This window comes from Scylla paramamosain, chromosome 16 (assembly GCF_035594125.1).
Source record: "Scylla paramamosain isolate STU-SP2022 chromosome 16, ASM3559412v1, whole genome shotgun sequence".
Classification (NCBI taxonomy): domain Eukaryota; kingdom Metazoa; phylum Arthropoda; class Malacostraca; order Decapoda; family Portunidae; genus Scylla; species Scylla paramamosain.
The window spans coordinates 3,792,501-3,814,921 of NC_087166.1; the positions used below are offsets into that span (position 1 = coordinate 3,792,501).

The window sequence follows — 22,421 nt, forward strand, 5'->3', positions numbered from 1 at the left end:
CACAACAACAGCCGCCACCGCCACTATCACCACCATCACCATCACCATAACCTCCACACCCCCCACGCATCAAAAACAATACCAATAACATCAGCAACATCTGTGTGAATTGATCTGCCCTGATCACGCTTCAAATGTAACAAGTAACTTCATATAAATCAGTCAAAAAATCTCATCAATTACGATGTAATCGTAAACTTTGTAAATAGACATGATTCAAATGAAAATATCCGAATGTTTATGCGGTAATTTACTGATTTAGGTTATCAGAATCTGACATTATTTTGATTATGATTATCATATTAATAATAATAATAATAATGATAAGAATAATAATAATAATAATAATAATAATAATAATAATAATAATAATAATAATAATAATAATAATAATACAGATGATGATGATGATGATAATGATGATGATGATGATGATGATGATGATGATGATGATAATGATGATAATATAATGATAATAATAATAATATTAATAATAATAATAATAATAAATTATTATTATTATCATTATTATTATTATTATTATTATTATTATTATTATTATTATTATTATTATTATTATTATTATTATTATCATTACTATTATTTTATTATTATTATTATTATTATTATTATTATTATTATTATTATTATTATTATTATCATTATTATTATTGTTATTTTCCTTAGTATTATTCTTAGTCTTATACTTTTATTATTACCATTGCTATTATTATCATTATTATTTCTATTATTATTATTGTTATTATTATTATTATTACTATTATTATTATTATTATTGTTATTATTATTATTCATTTATCTATGCCACAACCGCTGAAAATCTTCGCATATGAGAGAGAGAAAAGAGAGAAAGAGAGAGAGAGAGAGAGAGAGAGAGAGAGAGAGAGAGAGAGAGAGAGAGAGAGAGAGAGAGAGAGAGAGAGAGAGAGAGAGAGAGAGAGAAATAATTAAGACAACCACAAAGGTGAAATGGGGTTAGGAAATTAATTCACAGCCCAAAATGCCCTGCACGTTTTGACTCCAGGCTGGGACAAGGAGCGTAGCATTGTACTGACCTCACTCCGCTCACGAACACAGGAAAAGAAAAAAAAAATAAATAAATAAAAGGGCAGACCTGTTCTAAAACAACACCCTGCTCATTTCTGAATGGCGAGAGAAATCAGGCTGAGTCTCCCACCCGCTGTTTTCAAATGTAGTGAAAATAAAGAGGAATTAAGGGGAATGGGGACCGAACCTCACTCAGCCGTGACGACAATTTGTAAAAGAAGACATCAGGGGCGTGACAGGGGAGGAGATGCATCGCTCGCGTTACTGTCTCGTCCATTGTAGTGTCGGGCGTCGGTGTTCACCTGCATCTCCCCCAATAAGAACTGGATATCCCCGTAATGGACACTGTTTAAATTGTCTGACCATGAATGGGCAATCAGAGCCACAATTCCTTCTCTCCTACTGCTGCATCTTCTTTTTATCCTACTTCTCCTTCTCCTTCATTCTTGCCCTTCTCCTCTTTCTGCTCCTCTTCCGCAACCTCGCACCTGTCTATGTTATCGACTTTTAGTGCTTCGTTATTTTTTTTTTCACTTTCATAGTTCTCCAAAAGGATATTTGACTGATAATAGAGTTTTATGTGTCATTAAGGTTCTCCTTTTTCCTTGATAACAGTAAAATGAAGCATGAAGAGAAACCTAAAGTTGTAAATATTATTTTTCTTCTTCTTGTGCTATTTTTTACTTTGTGTACCTTTGGCCAATTAAATCACATGCCCCCCTTCTCTCTCTCTCTCTCTCTCTCTCTCTCTCTCTCTCTCTCTCTCTCTCTCTCTCTCTCTCTCTCTCTCTCTCTCTCTCTCTCTCTCTCTCTCTCTCTCTCTCGATGATAATGGTCTTTTGCTGACAATGGGAGCAATTAATGCCGCGTCATTTGACATAATTACTAAGGGGAAATAACGTCCTACTTAAATACAAAATGATAAAGGAAATAACCGTGTATAGAGCGACGGGATGAAGGAGAATGATGGCGTTATTCGAAGGTTATTGCATGGGGCCACATTACCTCTGTCTAAAGCACCGCCATGGCATCCACGAAATTATTATGCAATTCGAACTTTCCCTTACAATAAAGCACACACACACACACACACACACACACACACACACACACACACACACACACACACACACACACACACACACACACACACACACACACACAGAGGCTTATTTGTCGGAATGAACAATAATTTCTTCGTAATTGAGAAACCTAATACCAAGATGGACCGTCAGCCTTATTTCTGCCAAGCAAACGACACCTCCTCTGCATTCTCCTGGCGGGCTTTGCGTGTTACCGTCACCGTGTTGTGGTCTCTGTGCTACTGAGTACGATTGTTTCATGCATAGGGTATGTATATTTAATAGGAAAAAAATACATGAGAACGAGAGAGAGAGAGACAGAAATTCGTAGGTACAGACCCCCCAAAATATTTCAGACCTAAGTGGGCGTTTGGGAAATACCTCCAGCAAGCCCACTGACACTTGGGAATCTATATGGAAATAAACTATGGTCCAGGTATTCAGGAATTGCCCTGGATTCTGTGAACGAGGCCGTTTTTCATGTAAATGCCACTTTGGGATTGCCCTTCTTTGGGGAAGCAAAAACACACCTGGGCTCCCGCTCCGTGAAACGTGGAGCTCAGCGGACCTCAAAGACCTCAAAGACCTGTTCTGTCCCTCCACACCCACACCTCCACACTCACACCGCCTCACCTGTCTTGCCAGCACCCACTCTACCTCACCTGTTCTTCCTCGATTATCCACTTCTACCTGTCCACCCACACCCTTACTGCCTCACCTGTCTTGCCAGCTCCCACGCTAATTCACTTGTTCCCCCACATCCATGTCTCCACCTGTACTTCTGCTTCCTCACTGCCTCACCTGTCTTTCCATCATCCACATCACTTCATCAGTTTCTGGACGACCAGCCACCGCTATCTCTTCGTTCAAACTCATACTCCTCCACTTGTTCATCAACGTCCACGCAACCTCACTTGTCTCGTCACACTGATTCCAATCCTCTGCACTTTTGCACCTTCACCTATCTCTCCACATCCATATTACTCCACCTACCCCTTTGCATTCAAATAACTCAATCTATCCCTCCACACCCACTGCTGTCTCTCCACCCAACATGCCTCCCTAAAAACCAGCCTGCACCTCTACACCGCAGCCTCTCCTTCCTGGCGGCAAAAACTCGTTGAAATATAAAACGGTTAGCTTTCCTACATCTGTGTACTGGTAAGCGTCCTTTGCCACTCATTTCAGCCATCCAGGTACAAAGTCAAACAGGATCAATACTGTATATCGTCCAACAGATTCGTAATTTTTACCTGCGTCACGTAGTCCTAAACAAACACGTCTAAAAAAAGTAACAGTTGCAAGTTCTCCGAAGCAATTTTCCGAGCACTGAACATACAAGCGTTTGGGCCGCCATCATGACCATCATAATCATTAACAGCAATTTCTACTCCTTTCATGACAAAAGCCTCTCTCAACTTTCTCTACTGTGTGTGTGTGTGTGTGTGTGTGTGTGTGTGTGTGTGTGTGTGTGTGTGTGTGTGTGTGTGTGTGTGTGTGTGTGTGTGTGTGTGTGTGTGTGTGTGTGTGTGTGTGTGTGTGTGTGTGTGTGTGTGTGTGTGTGTGTGTGTGTGCACTCATGTAATGTATAAATTCGCACTCACTCCCTGAAAGTATCCACGTATATTGCAGAACTCAACTCATTTACTCTTATCCACGCCTCTCATATTATCCGCTACTCTATACTTTTCATTTTCATGCCCGTGTTCTTGAGTTCCCTCCACCCCTATCATTACCAAAACTCTGGACGGAAGTAGCGACTTGTTCGCCCATACTCAACACCTGCAGCAGGCCATGGCGAGAGGGAAGAAAGGGGAGGAAGCGTAGGCGAAAGGACTGGAGGAAAGGGTAAAAGTGTGACCATGAGTTCCAACCTGTCATTTCACTAAGACAGAGGGATAAGTAATGTTGGCTGTGGCACCCGCGCTCGCCAGATGGCAGACGCCCACAAGGCTTACAGAGAACGAAGCTAGATGAGTGCGTGTGTCTGGTGACCTGTGTTTCGGGAACAGCGAAAGCGAAATGAACACATATATTACATGTTAAAAATAAGAACGAGATTATTTATTACTATTCATATCGACTGTTGAACGTCTACCCACCACTCAGGGACTAATATGGCAGATGTAATAAACTTCAGGTTTTGCAATTCCTTTAAGGCTTTGGTAACACGAAATCAGACTTCCGAATTTCTACAAAATATCGTTGTGTTCTGGAAATTATTAGATGACGAACAATTCTTCAGGAAGTAAGATTTGTAACAATAATGATTACAGGAGGTTTAGTTATATGATTTTGAGAATACTTGCAGCACAATCATTTTCTGTTTTTGCTTTAATACATATGGATTTAGTGTTTCTCGAACAAGGAATCTTCCTCGACACGTCCGCCAAATGCGCTACTGGAAATACTCTCGCTCGTGTTGTTAGTTAGCAATAACAATTTATGCCGAACAACGTTCCCCCAAAAATATTAAGCTATTATTATAGTATTTTGCAGATGACTAGCAGGATTTTTCTGATACAAGGAAACAATAAAATATTTAAATGACACAACGTCGAATACTATTATCAGAGAACTTCAAGTACCGCCAAGGACTGGCAGAAAAAAATTTCAGAATGAAGAAATGAAACATAAGGTTCTCCACTACTCACTTCCTGGCAACATGTGTGTGTGTGTGTGTGTGTGTGTGTGTGTGTGTGTGTGTGTGTGTGTGTGTGTGTGTGTGTGTGTGTGTGTGTGTGTGTGTGTGTGTGTGTGCTCGTGTCATACGACGCAAAAAAGTGCATTACTTTAGTAAGAAAAAAAATCTGGTTTTATAATCGTATTTGTACAAAACGTTGACAGCAGTGCTGCTATTAAGGAGCAGAAGCCTGGGTGGCTGTTAGTTTTCCTTGATTTAATCTCGATATGATTTTAAATTAGGCGACTTGCACAACATGACGCGCTCCTTGTCTGGTTGTATGTCTGTACATCTTTTTGAAGTATGTATACATACTGTATACATGTCTCTCTCTCTCTCTCTCTCTCTCTCTCTCTCTCTCTCTCTCTCTCTCTCTCTCTCTCTCTCTCTCTCTCTCTCTCTCTCTCTCTCTCTCTCTCTCTCTCTCTCTCTCTCTAAAAGAACCCATGAACTTACCACACACCTACCTGCTTACCTAGCCACTCATCCACCCCACGCAGGTGTACACACACACACACATACACACACACACACACACACACACACACACACACACACACACACACACACACACACACACACACACACACACACACACACACACACACACACACACACACACACACACACACACACACACACACACACACACACACACACACACAGGCCATACTACCTGTAAGGATATTAAATTAGCCTCACCATTAAGAGTCCTTCAGGCCACAAGAAGGACCCGTGGCTGGCTGGTACGGTACATTAACCCTTACCTCCTTGCCCTCCCTCTCTCTCTCTCTCTTTCTCTCTCTCTTTCCCTCTGCAAATCCCTTAGCACTTAGGAGAGAGCGGACGGAAGGAGGGAGGAAGAGTAAGGGAGAGGAGGAAGGGAGAGAAGACGCGAGCCCCAATACACTGCCATAAAAAGGTCTCTCAAAGGAGGCTTCGGATCGCGACAAATCTCTTCCGGCGGAGTCTTGTCTGGTCACTTCTTTACGGGGATCGATAATTACAGGTGTGTATTGAGAGGGACTTAGTTGTGATTACTGGAGGTGTGTGTGTGTGTGTGTGTGTGTGTGTGTGTGTGTGTGTGTGTGTGTGTGTGAGAGAGAGAGAGAGAGAGAGAGAGAGAGAGAGAGAGAGAGAGAGAGAGAGAGAGAGAGAGAGAGAGAGAGAGAGAGAGAGAGAGAGAGAGAGAGAGAGAGAGAGAGAGAGAGAGAGAGAGAGAGAGAGAGAGAGAGAGAGAGAGAGATAAACAAACAAACATACATACATGCAGTCATATAGAAAGACAAACATACACGAATACAGACAGACTGAAGACAGACTGAGACAGACTGAAGGTTTTGCAAACAGGAAAGCAGACTGCCAGACATATACGAGTATGTACCCAGAAAGACAGACACAGACAATCATACACACAGACTGACAAACAACCAGACAGTGAGATAGACAGACAAACAGGCAGACAGGAAGGCAGGCAGATAGGACAGACAGACAAACAGGCAGGCAGGCAGGCAGGCAGACAGACAGACAAGCAAACTGACTGAATTAACAACATACAAAAATACCAAAACTTATCCTCCATTAAGTACTTTCCTGATTTTTATAATTTCAAACTACTTTTATATATATATTTTTTTAGTAATAATACTGAAATGACAAGATCGTATACATGTGTGAAAAAGTTAAAATGGAAACACAAAATATCCAGGACACTAAAAGAGAGCAAAAAATATAAATAAATAAAAAAGAGAACAAAGGATAATAACAAAGACAAGAAATAAAGGAAACGCGGGGGAAGTAAAGAAAGACGAGGTGAGAGAGAAAAATAGGAAAAGGAGAGACAAAAGAAAGAAATGGTAGAAGGGATGCAGAAGTGGATGGCCATGGGAGAGGAGGGAGAAAGAGAGAGAAAGAGAAAGAAAGAGAGGGAAAGAAAGAGAAGTGGAGACAAGGGAGCGAAGAGAGGGGAAGAGATGGAGAGAAGGAAAGGAACATAGGGAGAAGGGAAGGAGATAGAAGTCAGAGGGGAGGAGGAAGGGAGGAGAGAAGGGAGACTCATTTCCTCTACCCTGGTGAGTCTTATCTCTTAAAGTATTGCTGAAGCGTGGAACAACACGGTCATGAGGCGGCCCGTGAACACTGCTCAGGAACACTTAATCTGATGAACACTTAACTTGATGAACACTTAGGTTGATGATAAATACACAAGCACTTTACCCCCGATGCCTCCTTGCCCTGGTAGATGATGATGATGATGTGGTAGTGGTGGTGGTGGCGGTGGTGGTGGTGGTCGTGGTCGTAATGATGATGATGATGATGATGACTATAGTGGCGATGATGAGGATGATATAATTTGATAGATAATGTCCATATAGTTTAAACCCCAAAAAATTCATAAGTACAAATATTCGCTATTTTAAACGTTAGTCTCTTAATCTGTTTTTTTAGTACATCGCGTTCGTTCCCTAAGCCAACGAACGTTCCCTCACTCAGAAACGTTTATTTTGCCTTTTTGGACTGTAGTGGTTACATCATTCCCTCAGGCGCTGCGTGACTTTCGCCTTCATATACCACACCACCACCACCACCACCACCACCACCACCTCCTCCACCTCCACCAGCTCCATACCCGAGAGAAATTAGCATATTCAGCAAAACCACTATCACCGCCAACAACAATACCAACACCACCACCACCACCACCACCACCACCACCACAAACAACAATACTATACCCAAGAGAAATCAGTAAATCCACCACCATCACCACATCACCACCACCATACCCAATAGAAACCAGCAAAAGCATCACCACCACCACTAGCACCACATGTACATCACCACCGCCACCACAACTATTTCTATCACCACACACTCAACCATTACTGCCGTCATCACGAGCGTCACAGTAATTATAGGAGCCACCATCACCACACCATCATGACGTGGCTATGCGGCAGATCCCAGCCAGTGAGGAGAGGAGGGCGACGACCTGTGAGCCAGAAACACGTACTGAATTCAGGTTTCCGAGACATTCAACGGCAAAGGAGGAGAAAATACGAATATAACGTTCCTCAGAGAGAGAGTTTAGTCCTTTAAATGTATGAAAAGAATAAATTAGTAAAGACAATACAAATATAACGTTACTGAGAGCAAATTTTATACTTTATAATGTACGAAATGAATAAATTAGTAAAAAATCACGAATATAAAGTTCCTGAGAGAGAATTTTACCCTTTGAAATAGACGAAAAGAATAAATTAACTCAGAAAATACGAAAATAACGTTCCTGAAGGAGAAAATTTTATCTTTTAGAAATAAACGAAAGGAGTAAAATTAGGTAAAGAAATCAGCAATTCTTTCAAGTTATGGTATGAAGACCAATATTTTTTTCCTCTTGACGCACAGTGCCACCCAAACTCTTTACTGGGCAGGACGTAATCGAAAACTGATATGAAGTGGCTGTTAGACCACCTCGGGGCCTTATATTAGAGAGCCTGCTGAAAACCGTGGGAAGAACTGATCAGATACGCGACATGAACCTCAAATGAGATAAGTAACATAGCTGAACCATAAAGCAGAAACAATCACACTAAAGTCCCACATAACACTTTATTTTTTCTGCCGATCAGTACGTCGTCCACGCCGCAATCGTCTGCCTGTCTGACTGTTATCATTTCTGACCTGGACTGCATGGGAATTTCTTCACCCAACACCATAGCCTGAAACTCACTTCATTCCCAGGTCCGGCTCCGTCTCCTACACCGGGCTTGCCTTGTCTCTCTAGCATCTGCACAGCCTCTGCTTCATTTTTGCTTAAAGGCAGTGTTGTTTTCTGGCTTAATATCAATAATTTGTCCTACCCCGCAGAATTTACATATCCTCCAGGTACCCGCATTTACATACATTCACTTCTTGATCTCATGTTTTGTTAATCTCCTCTAAAATAGGTTCGTGTAATCTAGTGTGGCCTGAAAAACACAACCCTTATCGTGCGTAATCGATAACCTTGTGTTTCCGTTTGGTAAATAACTAGAAATTCGTTCACAGTTTACATTTAGACTAAGAGGAATGAGTCCTTTTTAGGGTGGGAAGTAATTCACAGTGGGTGAAAGTGATAATAACAGTAGTTAGCGATGAAGGTTTGTAGGCTGTGAGATTATAACAACTGTCAGCGATGAAGGTTTGTGAGTTGTAAGCTAGGCATTCGATATTCATAATGTTGTTGGCAACACTTTTAGAAAGAGAGAGAGAAAAATCACTGTTGTTCCGTGAAGAAAACAGCAAACTAACTCGTGAAAATTATCTTCATTGTTAAGACCTCGAAAGTAAATTTCGGACAGTGTTGATTACTGTCCAAGAAATACTACTAAAGTAAAATCGGAGGAGTATTCATTATAGATGTTTAAGCCACCTCAAGTAGAGAAAACACAGAGATAAACACTGTAATCAAAATTCATATAAATGCCGCACACTTCCCTGTCGGACCACGCTGAACACACTCCAGTCAATTTTATTCTTCACACCATGTATAAAAGTGGCGGCAGGCTTACCAACTACACCTTGATCATACAGGATCCAGACAATTACCAACGGTAAACTTATGATTTACACTAAAATACAAGGCGTCAAATACGGATGCAGAGGCGCCGTTGAGGCAGAGGCTTGTGGAAAGTAGTTAGGTAGCAGCACAACTTTTCCAAGGTGACAGGTTCCTAATCAGATAGACGGTAAGATGCAGCTCACGACAAACTCATTTCCAGTGTTTAAAATTTCCCTGAAACCTAAAGTCTTCTGGCCTAAAAATCTATCGCTAGCCAGGTTTTGAAAGGAGACTATTACCAGATCACAGGCCTTAAGGTTAAGAAGAAGAAAAACGCAAAGCACAGTAAAAAGAGCAGAAATGAATATATGTCATATGTCTGGTCCTGTAAGAGACTTTCTAGCTGATCACTGTACTTAAAATTGAGGAAAAATGCTAAACACAGGAATGAATGCAGAAGATTATTGTACTTCTGGCCATGAGTGAGCGTCCCTCTGCAGTGGAGGTGTGGAGGTGTGACCTTCCTGACGCAGTGACGAGCATCTCCAGCCCCTGCTCCGTGTGCCTCTCAAGCAATGCCCCTTTAAGTTCGTGAATCCTGTTGCTTCTCTCTAATCTCGCTCGTTTTACCTCTCCTTTCCCTCTTTCTTCTCTCTTTCTCCCTCTCATCTTGCCTTTTTTCCCCTCATTGTCTTCGTAGCCTTGCCGAAGTGTTTTCTTCTTTTTATTTTCTCGTCATCAGGCGTGTTAAATATTTCTCGTCTTTAAATTCTCAGTTCATGGTCTTACTCTGACTGTATCGATTTTCTCTCTCTCTCTCTCTCTCTCTCTCTCTCTCTCTCTCTCTCTCTCTCTCTCTCTCTCTCTCTCTCTCTCTCTCTCTCTCTCTCTCTCTCTCTCTCTCTCTCTCTCTCTCTCTCTCTCTCTCTCTCTCTCAGTTCGTTAGGGTTGATTCATATATTTTTTTTTAATTTAGGAACACAATCTTAATTAGACCAGGGATGATTCGTTTTAATTTCGATATAATTTTGTGCCAAGTCTTGATATGCATCTTGACTTTACTTGGTACACTTACAAGCAGGCATGCACCTCTCCCTCAGAACAACCTTGTGTATTTTACTTCCATACACTGGTAATTTCCACCATTTTCTTCCCTTGTTTGTTTTTCCCTTCCAAATCTAACCCCCTTTTCCTTCTCTATTCTTCTTTTGTTTCTTCCTAAAATGTACCACCTGTTACATCATCTTAACCCCGTTTCCCTCCCATCAGCCTCTCCAGCCTGAAGGGCATCCATCCATCAGGCTCACTGTAATGATTGGGAAGACACACTGCTGCCTCTCCAAATGCTGCTATATAGCACCCCGATGTCCCTTTTCCCTCCTCTCCCTCCCGTCATCACTTTCCTCACCCTTGTGATGGAGGGACAGAAGGGTGAGGGTTGCCATGGGGAGAGACTTTAATGGGTTACACTGCGTTTCTTTTTTTTTTACCTTACTTGCATGTCATATATATAATATATATATATATATATATATATATATATATATATATATATATATATATATATATATATATATATATATATATATATATATATATATAGAGAGAGAGAGAGAGAGAGAGAGAGAGAGAGAGAGAGAGAGAGAGAGAGAGAGAGAGAGAGAGAGAGAGAGAGAGAGAGAGAGAGAGAGAGAGAGAGAGAGAGAGAGAGAGAGAGAGAGGAAGACACGCACGCCAGCACGCACGCACACACGCACGCACACACAAACACACACACACACACACACACACACACACACACACACACACACACACACACACACACACACACACACACACACACACACACACACACTAAGCTTTCTCATTTGTGTAATGGTCTGATGCAAGTGAATGTCTCGCTGTTACTGTTCGTGCTCCAGCTTAACTTTCAGGAATTACAGTGAAATATGAGATTAATGGAAAAATTGGATTACTGCTGTGATGAGTGGGATCGCCTGTACATTAAAAGGAAAACATTGCAGAGTAAGTGTAATGATGACCACGCTGCGATTACCGGGAAGCTGAATTATGTGAAAATCACATACTTTTCCAACAGTAAAAGGCACATAATTATCATGTATGTGGATAATTAGGGATTAGTGGTAAAATGGGGTTAGATTTGTTTGTACGTGAGTTTAATAACACATTAAACATGCCACGTATAAATTATACCATTACGTACAGTTTAACGAGGAAAATAAAATATGTCAGTACTGAATAATTTCTGCAACCTGAAGCACATTACTACTGTGCGTATACATACACACACACACACACACACACACACACACACACACACACACACACACACACACACACACACACACACACACACACACACACAAACCAGTACAGGAGCACTTGTGTCTTCAATGCCATGAATACCGCCACCTCCATCCAGATATCCTCCACACACGACCTTGCGTCCACATCCACACTCACCTGACCACCCGCCTCCCCACCCCAAGAGAGAAAAAAAAAAAAAAAGACACTCTCTTCACTGCCATAACCGGCCTCAAAAGTTTTTTTTTCCTGCAGGATGGCGAGATCGACAGCGTCCAGGAGCCTAATTCATACATCAGAGCCCTAAATGGAGTGATTTACCGACCACCAAGATGAAGGTTTACACACTGAAGGGCAGCATGAAGAGGATCCGCCCTCACCTCTCCTTACCCTGTCCCACTCACGCCCATGCTCGCCGCCACTTCAAGCGTCAAGATGATAACATTGCCTATCAGTTGCTTCACGTCGCCCACAGCAAGGATCATGTGGTTCTTAAGTTTCTGAGTCAACATGAACCTTAAGTCATACATCGATCCACTTCAAATCATCCTCAACCAACGGAAGAGGTAAAATAAACATTAAACTTTGCTTTTTGTACATATTACTGTTCATTATGACAGGTTAAAGTATAGTGTGAACTTCAACGTGCAAGAGTGAATTAACTTATCATTTTTGGTAAGATTAAGTATTGTGTGTAAACTAATAGGTATGGACAAATGCATATATACACACCTACAATTATAGAAGGGTAGTAAACATTCGATATGTGTACTTTTCACCAGTGGGGAAAAAAAAAAAAAAAAAGTGAAAAAACGGGACTTGTTTGACCTTTCAACTGGATGAGCATGTGGCGGTGAATTTGTGAGGGTTTGTTTTTGTGAACATGTAGGATGGCGGAATTATTAGGTAGTGGGATGAGTAATGGGTTAGGAGAGGGTGTGAGTGAGGGCGCTGACAAGTGACAACAGTAAAAGCTTCATGTGTGGGGAATCAATAATGGACACTACACAGGAACAGCTGATACATACTGAAAGGAGAGAAGGATTATGAGAAAGGAACGTAGTCGAAAACAATTAGGGAATAAAGATACACAGCAAGGGTAAAGTATTTTAGTCAGGTGTATAGATTAATAACAATAAAAAGGAAGAAAAAGCTGGTAGTCAAACAAGAAATACGGAGGAGGAGGAGAAGGAGAAGGAGAAGGAGGAGGAGGAGGAGGAGGAGGAGGAGGAGGAGGAGGAGGAGGAGGAGGAGGAGGAGGAGGAGGAGGAGGAGGAGGAGGAGGAGGAGGAGGAGATGCTGTAGTGATGGTAATTGTGATGATGAAAAAAATAGAAGGAAAATGAGATGGAAGGAGAAAATGACAACCCTACACATTTTCTTAATAATCACAATGACAACATATTGCCTGGTGAAAAAGAATGCCCGGGAAACTGGCCAATGAGAGGATGCCAGTAGTGCAGTTGTCAATTCCTATATTCAGCTGAGGGAGGGTAGGAGGAAGGATAAGAGTAATAATAATGGAGAAAGTGTTGCGTGCCTCAGGTTATTCCGAGAATCCTGAATGACGTGTAGACCTAAACAAGTAATCAGGTAACGGGAGAATAATATACAACTAAAGGAAAATGAGAAATGTCTTCTTATCAATGCCGAAAAAAGAATAAGAAATATGTGATGGAAGATATTCAGTATAAGGACCCACTAACAAAAAAGAAAGAAAAGTAACACAACAGACAACAATGAAAATGCAATAAAATTTGTTGATAAACAAGCACCAAAACATGTTTAAAACAACTACTAAAAATATGAACATACTAAAATATTGTCAGCACACACACACACACACACACACACACACACACACACACACACACACACACACACACACACACACAGAGGCAAAAAGAAAAAAAAATCCCATGACACACTTGCAGGTTCCTGAGGCCCAGCGGACCCATTGTTCATCTTGCTCGTCGTCCTTCATTCCTAAGTGACCCTAAATCTCCCCGCTAACGTGTCCTCGTCCTTGATTTATGATGACGGAGAACATTGCGGGTAATGCTCGCTAACTGATGGGTGGTTGTTCATGACCTGTGTGTGTGTGTGTGTGTGTGTGTGTGTGTGTGTGTGTGTGTGTGTGTGTTTCAGCTTTTTCTTAGCTTTAGTCACGAGATATGCACATTAATTCTCTTACCTGCAGTCCTGTCAATAATTCTCAAAATACAAGTTCGTGGGACATTTTCAAAGTCAACGCGAATATTGAAGTACACAAAGAATTGAAATTAATGTAATAATCAATTATTAAGAAAATGAAGCCTAGATCCTTCAGTTGTGTACTCATATAATTCATAGTTACTTTCTTATGATTTTAATACCGAAATAAGATAGCAAGCAGTGTGCAAGGAAGCGATTACCAGAAAAAAAAAAAATGACTGAACAATATTTTCCTTGCTACAATTTTTCACAGCATTATTCTCCTTCACAGAGAAATAACAGCTGTTCTCCTGAGAGTGTTGAGGGTCGGGAATGAAGGGGAATGGGAGGTGGAGTTGGGGGAGGAAAGAAAGATTTTTAGTATTGCGTGGTGTGAAATAAAGGAGGAAGGGCAGACATACCATCACCTTACGGACAAGCCCACCACCTCGCGGGTAGATTTACGGCGAATCGTATTTTAGCCGCGTCCTGTGGAGCAGATTGTGTGACAGGGCGTCCTCCTCTCCCTCCCTCACAAGCATCCACACATCCTCCCTCTACCCCACGTTATGTTCATATGGCGCACCGTCGCATTGCTCACTGCAGAATCCCTCCATCTTCCATCCAGCAAATGTGTGTATCCTCTCCGAGCATTTATCATGGAAAAACTGCGATCTAGGGATAAGTGTATGACAGTTTTTGTCTCTGTTCCCTCGCCAGCTAAAGGAGGAGCGCTACGAGTCCCCCTCCTTCCCTCCCCCGCCCCCTATTTGGTGTAGAGGGAAGGCAGGCCACCCTCCACTCCAACGCACGAGAAAGAAAAAAAAAAAAAAAGACTAAGCGATAAATAAAAGCCTCGGTGTTTTCCTGGTCTCCTAAAGTTCACGGAAAAACAGGTGGCCGACAAACGTATATAGGAAATAGGAGAAACAGAAGACAAGCTAAATCCTCCTTTCGTGATGTTTCTCCCGGGGGGCAGGTTACGTCCTCCGCGGGGCCTCACAGATCTTCCTCGGCCCTCGCGTTGCCTGAGCAAACCCTCTCCTCTCCGTCACCGCCTTTCCCCACCTGCCTCACTCACGCCTCACCCACCCTCGCATTCACCTCTTGCTATCTTATCGGCCTCACCTGAGTTCTTGTCATCCACTTATTGTGTCACGTTATTTCACTTTCCATTTTGGTCTCCTCTTCACTGTGTCTTGCCGTAGTGGTTATTTGCTCTCATGTTATTCTTGTATCCTTCTCCTTCCTGTATCTTTTCTTATCTATTTATTATTCCATCGAACGTCACTCTTTTCTCACGCCTGAGTATGAATGATGTCTGGACTCCTTCCCTAATTCACTTTGCCACCAGTAACAAAAGTCTACTCGACACTTATCTCCACTAGAACACCCACCTCCACCAGCTGCCCAGTCTTCATCTTTACGCCCTCCACCAGCTGCCTCTCAACCCTAGCCTCTACCACCTGTTTTATGCTACATTTTACACCGTTTGTGTGCTTGTCAAAACTTTAAGTCTCAGACAACTCCTTGCTATCGTCCACCACTCTGCAGCGGCCCAGGGTCCCCTCTTCCCCTCCCAGCTCTACATCATCCACTAGTCCATTTGTCGTCATATTTCTATCCCTAAAAGTCTCCTCTATGTCTTAGATGACACCATAAATTGGAAGTTGAAAACCCCCACCAGAGCATCCTTCCTCTCTACACAACCCAGACGCTCCATCCGCATGATACATCCACCTTACCACCCACACTTCTCCGCACTATATCCACTTACATCACACACCCCCATTGTCTCTACTGCCGCTTCCTTCCATGCTCTCCCAGTTACATTATCCTTCTCTTGTTCCCTAGCCTCCATCCCTCCTGTCATTACTACACACCATCCTTTTGTCTTTCCTCTGCCTCTCCCTTTCATCTTCTAACTATACTATCCTTCCCTTCCTTCCCTCTGCCCTCGTTTTGTCCCTCTGATGTTTCTCCTTTCCACTCTCCTAGCTACACTATCCTTCCCTTCTTTCCTCACCTCCATGCCTCCCGCACATCTTCGCACCCTCCTACTGTCCCTAGCAAGCGCCTCACCTCTATAAAACCTCGTGCCTGAAGATCTTACCAACGTCCACACAGCCTCAGAGATATGGTCACGGCATCCTCCGCTTTAGAGTCAAGGACCAGGCTATGTGGGCTTCTGAGCGTGAGCGAGGGAGGTGTGGCGTAAAGAAGAGGTCCTGCCGTGCTTACTGAACATAACAAGGGGGAGAAATTTTTGACAGTGAAGAATTAATCCATAATAAGAGAAACTCGTGAGGTCTATAAATCAAACTTTTCTTTCTTTCTTTATTCAGGTATTTCAACATTTTTTTTTTTTTTTTCATGTGTGTATTATTTTGGCTTGATAAAGTTATATGGCATTACTACTTAAGGATTAAATTTGTAAGGCAATTGGGTGATTTGTTACATTAAGAAAGGAAGAAAAGAATGAGAGAGAGAGAGAGAGAGAGAGAGAGAGAGAGAGAGAGAGAGAGAGAGAGAGAGAGAGAGAGAGAGAGAGAGAGAGAGAGAGAGAGAGAGAGAGAGAGTGTGTGTGTGTGTGTGTTCTACAGGGTTGAAATACGTGCTTTACTAGGAGCAAAAAGAAGTAACGTCAAGATAATGAGCGCACGGAGGCGTTTTTTGTCGCTCCTCACCGTATCAATAACCATCACGTCTGAGAGGCACGGTGTGGGATAATTACATCATTACCATTAACAAACTTACTCCATTATCATGCGGTGAAATAATTACGGCTTCATTACAGTCGTGCTGTTGTAATTATCAGACGAGGCGCGCAACACGTTCTTGCCTTGAGCACCTTCCCCTCCTTCCTCCACGACTTCTTGCTTACCCGTATCCAGTACTTAGCTATTTGTTGAGGCTGCCTGAGTACCTGGACACATGCATAGGTCAGAGGAAGGTGAGGAGAAAGCAAATCGTGCCGACACACCTGTACATCTATTTCCTTCGGATCTTTTAATTTCCACTCAGGAGGGAGAGAATGCCTGCATATAGAAATTAATAAACGTGAGCTATTTCACTTCTATGATTATATTGAAGTTTATGTCCCATGCAGATGAATGAATGGTCACGAATAAGAACTGTGAAGTCATTCTGTTCCGTCTGATTTCCCCCACGATATTCCCTTTTTAAAACATTTTACTCTGCTTATCTTGTCCTCCTCACTCTCCCATTTCCTTTTTGGTGAAAGTGCTGTTCGTTACACAAAAGATTTTTTGCGCATTTTTTGGCCTCCCATACCTATGCAGTGAGCTCCGGTGTTGGAAATCACTGTCACTGGCCACCATATTTACATTCACTGCCGGCAATGTCAGATTAACACGACAAATATGATGGTGTTTTGCCCTCCCAAATAATGTAAACAATGATCAATTCGAGTGCTTATTCTCAGCTGATTAGTAAGTTTATGGGAGCAGATAACCCTCCCACTAGTCAATAACACTTTGTCAGTCTATCCCGGCGAGCGAGGCAAATTAGACATTAAAAGCATCGAGCCTGAGCTGGTATCAAGTTATCACCTCTCATTTGCATGTGAGGATAGAAGCGCCCCCCATCACACGCACGCAGGGCCAATATATCTAATTGTCATTTATTGTTATTTAAAACCCAATTTGCACGTACAATTTTCTGCACTGGGCAGGCGGGGGGTACCGGGGCAATGGAGGGATGAGGGCTTAGGGGGACCAGACGGGCATTGCCTGAGCGAGGGGGCAACGGCTCCCCTCGGCGTCAGCAGCGAGGTGGGATGGCGGCCACTGTAGTTGATAATTGGAGAATTTTCGGAGCGTGATCCGTGTCTCTATCAGCTTCAGCGCGCCAATATTCCCCTATACGAGGGCTGTAAATTTGCACAGTATCCGATGGCTGATTGTGTTTTGATATACGTCATGGGGAACGTGGAGGGAGGGCGTGTATTCGGAAATGTATGCATAAATATACCTTCATGAATGGGTGTTTTCATTTGTCAGGTAATACGCTGTGCATGACAACCGGTCGTTTCCTTGGTGCGTGGCGTTTCAGGCAGTTACCGGCACGTGTCATACAGGTTGTCTGTATTACCTGCTGCTTCAGGCACGAGAACGACGTGCACTGATACCTGACACTGAAGTTGTGAAGAGCATGATATCACTCCACCTACCCATGCTGCTGCCTCCTCTATTTGACCTTGCTAGCGCGAAATTTACTGCATGATGATGACCTCCCAAACGAAATGCATAGTTAAGGGTAAACGAGGCACTCCTTCTTGCCCCGGGGAAGAAATAGACCTTGCATACTGTTTACCTGGAGGCGACATAACCATAGCCGTTGCAACTGATGATGCTTTTCTGGATTCAATATTGATATTTTCTTGGTTAAACAAACATCAGTCCTTTGTTTTATATCCTTGTGATATTCTCCTTATCCTTCTTTAACCTTTCATTTCTCCCTTACACTTACGGACATCATTTGAGCATAATAGAGGATTTTCACTACGAAGAATTTGCTTCACATAAGAATTTACACGTCTTAAATATAAGGTTTCATCGTTGATGATGAAAGCGGAAAAGGGATACACGCCTGCACAAAGAAACACACCCACACACTAACCTCAAGCACGCAGAGACACGCAAAGGCCCATATCAAAACACATAAACTAAAGAGATAATTTTGAATCACACGCAAGCACGCGACCCCCGTTAAGCACACACATACACTCCCACAGGTCCCGCCATCGTAGGTAGACACGGCCACACTCGGCGTACAGGTTCAGGAGGAGATAACCTTTGAAGTGCTCTAAATTAGAGAGAAGGTGAGCGATGGAAAGAAAGACAAACAGAGAGAAAGAGGACAAAGCAAAGATACCATAATCATGAGTGAAAATAAAAAAAAAGAGGGAAACTTCTGCGAATGAGAATGAGGATGTCAAACAAAATAAAAAGGAAAAAAAAAAAAAAATTAGTCAGAAAACAAAAGTGAAACATGAACGAAAAGCAGAACGTAGATTTTCACAAGAGGGAGCAGCATCATGTAAGCAGAAATAAAACATCACAATTACAGAAGATAGAAACCTGAAACCAGATAATTTTACCTTGTTACTGAAAAATAAGAAATAATGGCGCAAACAACAACAACGGCAGAGAAAAAAGTGTTAGGCATAATTGAGTGTAAACATTAGGGCAAAACGACAGTAAAAGGACATAATGGGAGATAAAGGCAGGACTTGCAGGCAGAGAGACGTTAAGCGCTAAAGAGGAGGAAGAATAAAAAAAAAGTCAATAAAGTGCGGAAGAACAGAAATGGGAAAAGAGGAAAGGAAAATGGCAAAGGAATTGCAAGATGGCTAGAGAAAGAGAGAAGACGAGAAGAAAGGATCGGCGATAAGGGGAGTATTGAAGGAGAGAAAGGAGGGGACGGGAGGGAAGACCAAGAGAGAGAACTGCACAAGAGAGCAAGGAAGAGAAGAGAGGGAGAGAGTAAGACAGGATTTGAAGGAGAGGAGAGGAGGGGAAAACGAGACAAAAGAGTAAAGATGAGTGGAGAAAGGAGACAGAGAGAGAGAGAGAGAGAGAGAGAGAGAGAGAGAGAGAGAGAGAGAGAGAGAGAGAGAGAGAGAGAGAGAGAGAGAGAGAGAGAATGGGAAGATTGGACGGGTAGCAGAGGGGGAAGGGAGGAGAGATGTAAGGGAGGGGAGAGAAAGACATAATTTTAAGGAGACTCGCCACCTTGGGCAAGTTAATGAGCGCCAGACGAGGCCAAGACGCCGCTAATGAAACACAGGTTGTCACTCTCATGCTCATGCACGTCAGGGATTTCATGTCATCGATTTTTTTGTTGTAGTTCTTTTTCTTTTCTTTTTTTTTTCCGTGTTTAGCTTCTGATCTCACCTCCAAAAGCTTGATGCAGCTCATTTGGAAACATAAACAGAGCCAGACTTTCTTTTTTACCTTCTAGATTTCATTAACATTTGTATCAGCTCTCTCTCTCTCTCTCTCTCTCTCTCTCTCTCTCTCTCTCTCTCTCTCTCTCTCTCTCTCTCTCTCTCTCTCTCTCTCTCTCTCTCTCTCTCTCTCTCTCTCTCTCTCTCTCTCTCTCTCATACTCAAGTACCTAAACATGAACATCAATCTCTAAAGGCAGGAGACAGGAGTGGCCAATCAATCCTTTCTGTTACCCAATGAATCGACTTTCTTTCCTCCCTAGCATTCATGGATTTGGAAGTAAGCGAGTGAGAGAGCCGGCGAGACATCGATCCGGTATTAATGTCACTGCAGGTTGAAGGGGAAATGCCCAAAAGACTTCCTAAATGCGGCCGTTCGCGTCGCTCTATATCAACATGGATGTGCAATATTTCTCTACAACTGCAAACTGAGCCTCCACTACCCGAGGGAAGTTAACATGCCTGGATGAACCCAACTCTTGCAGGTAATATTCTTAGGTATTGTTTTGTTGTTAATCACGTGTGAACGAAAAAAAAAAAAAAAAAAAAGAAAAATGCAACCTAGTGAACCGTATGTGATAAACTTCAGTAACATGTATATTCATAGTTTTCGTGAAGCTTATCTCTCACAACGTAATGATGCTGAAGGTTCTTTAAAAAATAAAAATAAAATAAAATACTTGAGGAGCTGACTTTTAAAAATGTACTGGGATTTGAGAGAGAGAGAGAGAGAGAGAGAGAGAGAGAGAGAGAGAGAGAGAGAGAGAGAGAGAGAGAGAGAGAGAGAGAGAGAGAGAGAGAGAGAGAGAGAGAGAGAATTGTGTTCCGCCTCCCTTACAAGTTGACTAAAAAGTACCAGAAGAGAAAAATTATAGGTTCGAATGTGAATAGAAAGTACGTAAATAAGGCCCAAACGAGATTGCCAATGTTGATACGAACTGAGAGGAGTTCGGAGGAAAACTATTGTATTTTAGTGGCAAAGGGAACAATTAAGTTTGCGAATGGAGAGAGGTGGACGAGGTGATAAAAAGGGAGCCGCGTAAATGAGAAGTTCTCGTGTCTAATGAGAAGTTATGGGCACAGGGATAGTCCAAGAAAGGTGTGTTGGAGGGAAAGTAATAAAGTAGAGTTAAGGTCTCGTCTTATAACGCGGACCGAGGTGAAGGAAGACCCGCTTGGCACACCATCAGTTTACATACACTGAAAACGCTGCCACTTAATCCTCAGCAATACTCAGTAAAAACATGGTCATTATCACATTCATGTTAATCAGCTCGCGTCTCGCCTTCTTATTAAGAAATTAATGCTCCTTCCTCTTTGAAAAGCCATAACTTATATGTATGTGATTTACATAGAGAAAATATTAAGGAGTAATCATAGACGAGAGAGAGAGAGAGAGAGAGAGAGAGAGAGAGAGAGAGAGAGAGAGAGAGAGAGAGAGAGAGAGAGAGAGAGAGAGAGAGAGAGAGAGAGAGAGAGAGAACCCGTAAATATAGGAAATATGTACATACATTCTACAGTGAAGTAATAATAATGCATATATCATGTCAAGCACCTGACAAAAAAAGTGGTACATATCGTTACTTAACTCTGATAATTCAGCTCAAAAATACAGTTAAATATACTGCAGCAGCTGTCACTAGTATTTCAACGCGTGTGTGTGTACCCAAGATAACTCTGAAGTGAATACTCGCAGACATTCCTGAAGGAGAACGTCTATACATTACTGTGTTACATGAATATTTTTCTTGCAGGTGGAGCAGCGCCAATGTTCAACACCTAAGCATCTGATTGTTATGCCGCCTCCCGCCAGCCTGTCCTGCACTCCCCGGCCTCCCCTCCAACCCCATGCCTGCTTGCCTGATGAGCCGCCAGTCACGAAACAACGATCCTTCGCCAAGGAATATATATTTTCTTCCTTCTTCTTTTCGCTCATTAATTCATTATTATATCATTTAGGCAATGTCTTCTGAGGAAATTATGGCTAGCTTTTATGTGGTCATAAGGTCAGTGTCCCTTGTAATATATATATATATATATATATATATATATATATATATATATATATATATATATATATATATATATATATATATATATATATATATATATATATATATTATCTTTTGAAGCATTGAAAGTTAAATATTATAATAAACTCCACAAAAGAAAATGTAAAAGGAAAATGTGATTTCTCAGCATATCGAATGACTCACTTTTATTATCATCTTATTCAAAAATTCTGCCAAACTTCCAACGGTGATTACCATAGAAAATGCAGCAAAGCAACATATTTGTGGCAAACCTCGAAATCTGCAAGACCAGAGACCATCAGTGTGTGTGTGTGTGTGTGTGTGTGTGTGTGTGTGTGTGTGTGTGTGTGTGTGTGTGTGTGTGTGTGTGTGTGTGTGTGTGTGTGTGTGTGTGTGTGTGTGTGTGTGTGTGTGTGTGTGTGTGTGTGTGTGTGTGTGTGTGTGTGTGTGTGTGTGTGTGTGTGTGTGTGTGTGTGTGTGTGTGTGTGTGTGTGTGTGTGTGTGTGTGTGTGTTAATTAAAATA

The 22,421-nt window shown here is 42.1% G+C and overlaps 1 long non-coding RNA gene across 2 annotated transcripts in view; it reads left to right on the forward strand.

The window, feature by feature from the left end:
- The window catches only part of LOC135107801 (uncharacterized), a 28,290-nt gene extending 6,437 nt beyond the window's left edge, over positions 1-21,853 (forward strand). The window contains exons 4-6 of one of the 2 annotated variants that reach the window (XR_010271995.1): positions 11,957-12,267; positions 20,128-20,349; positions 21,619-21,853. This is a non-coding gene — a long non-coding RNA (uncharacterized LOC135107801). The remainder of the gene's footprint in view (positions 1-11,956; positions 12,268-20,127; positions 20,350-21,618) is intronic. The other variant, XR_010271996.1, reaches the window with a different exon arrangement.
- Positions 21,854-22,421: the final 568 nt, after the last annotated feature.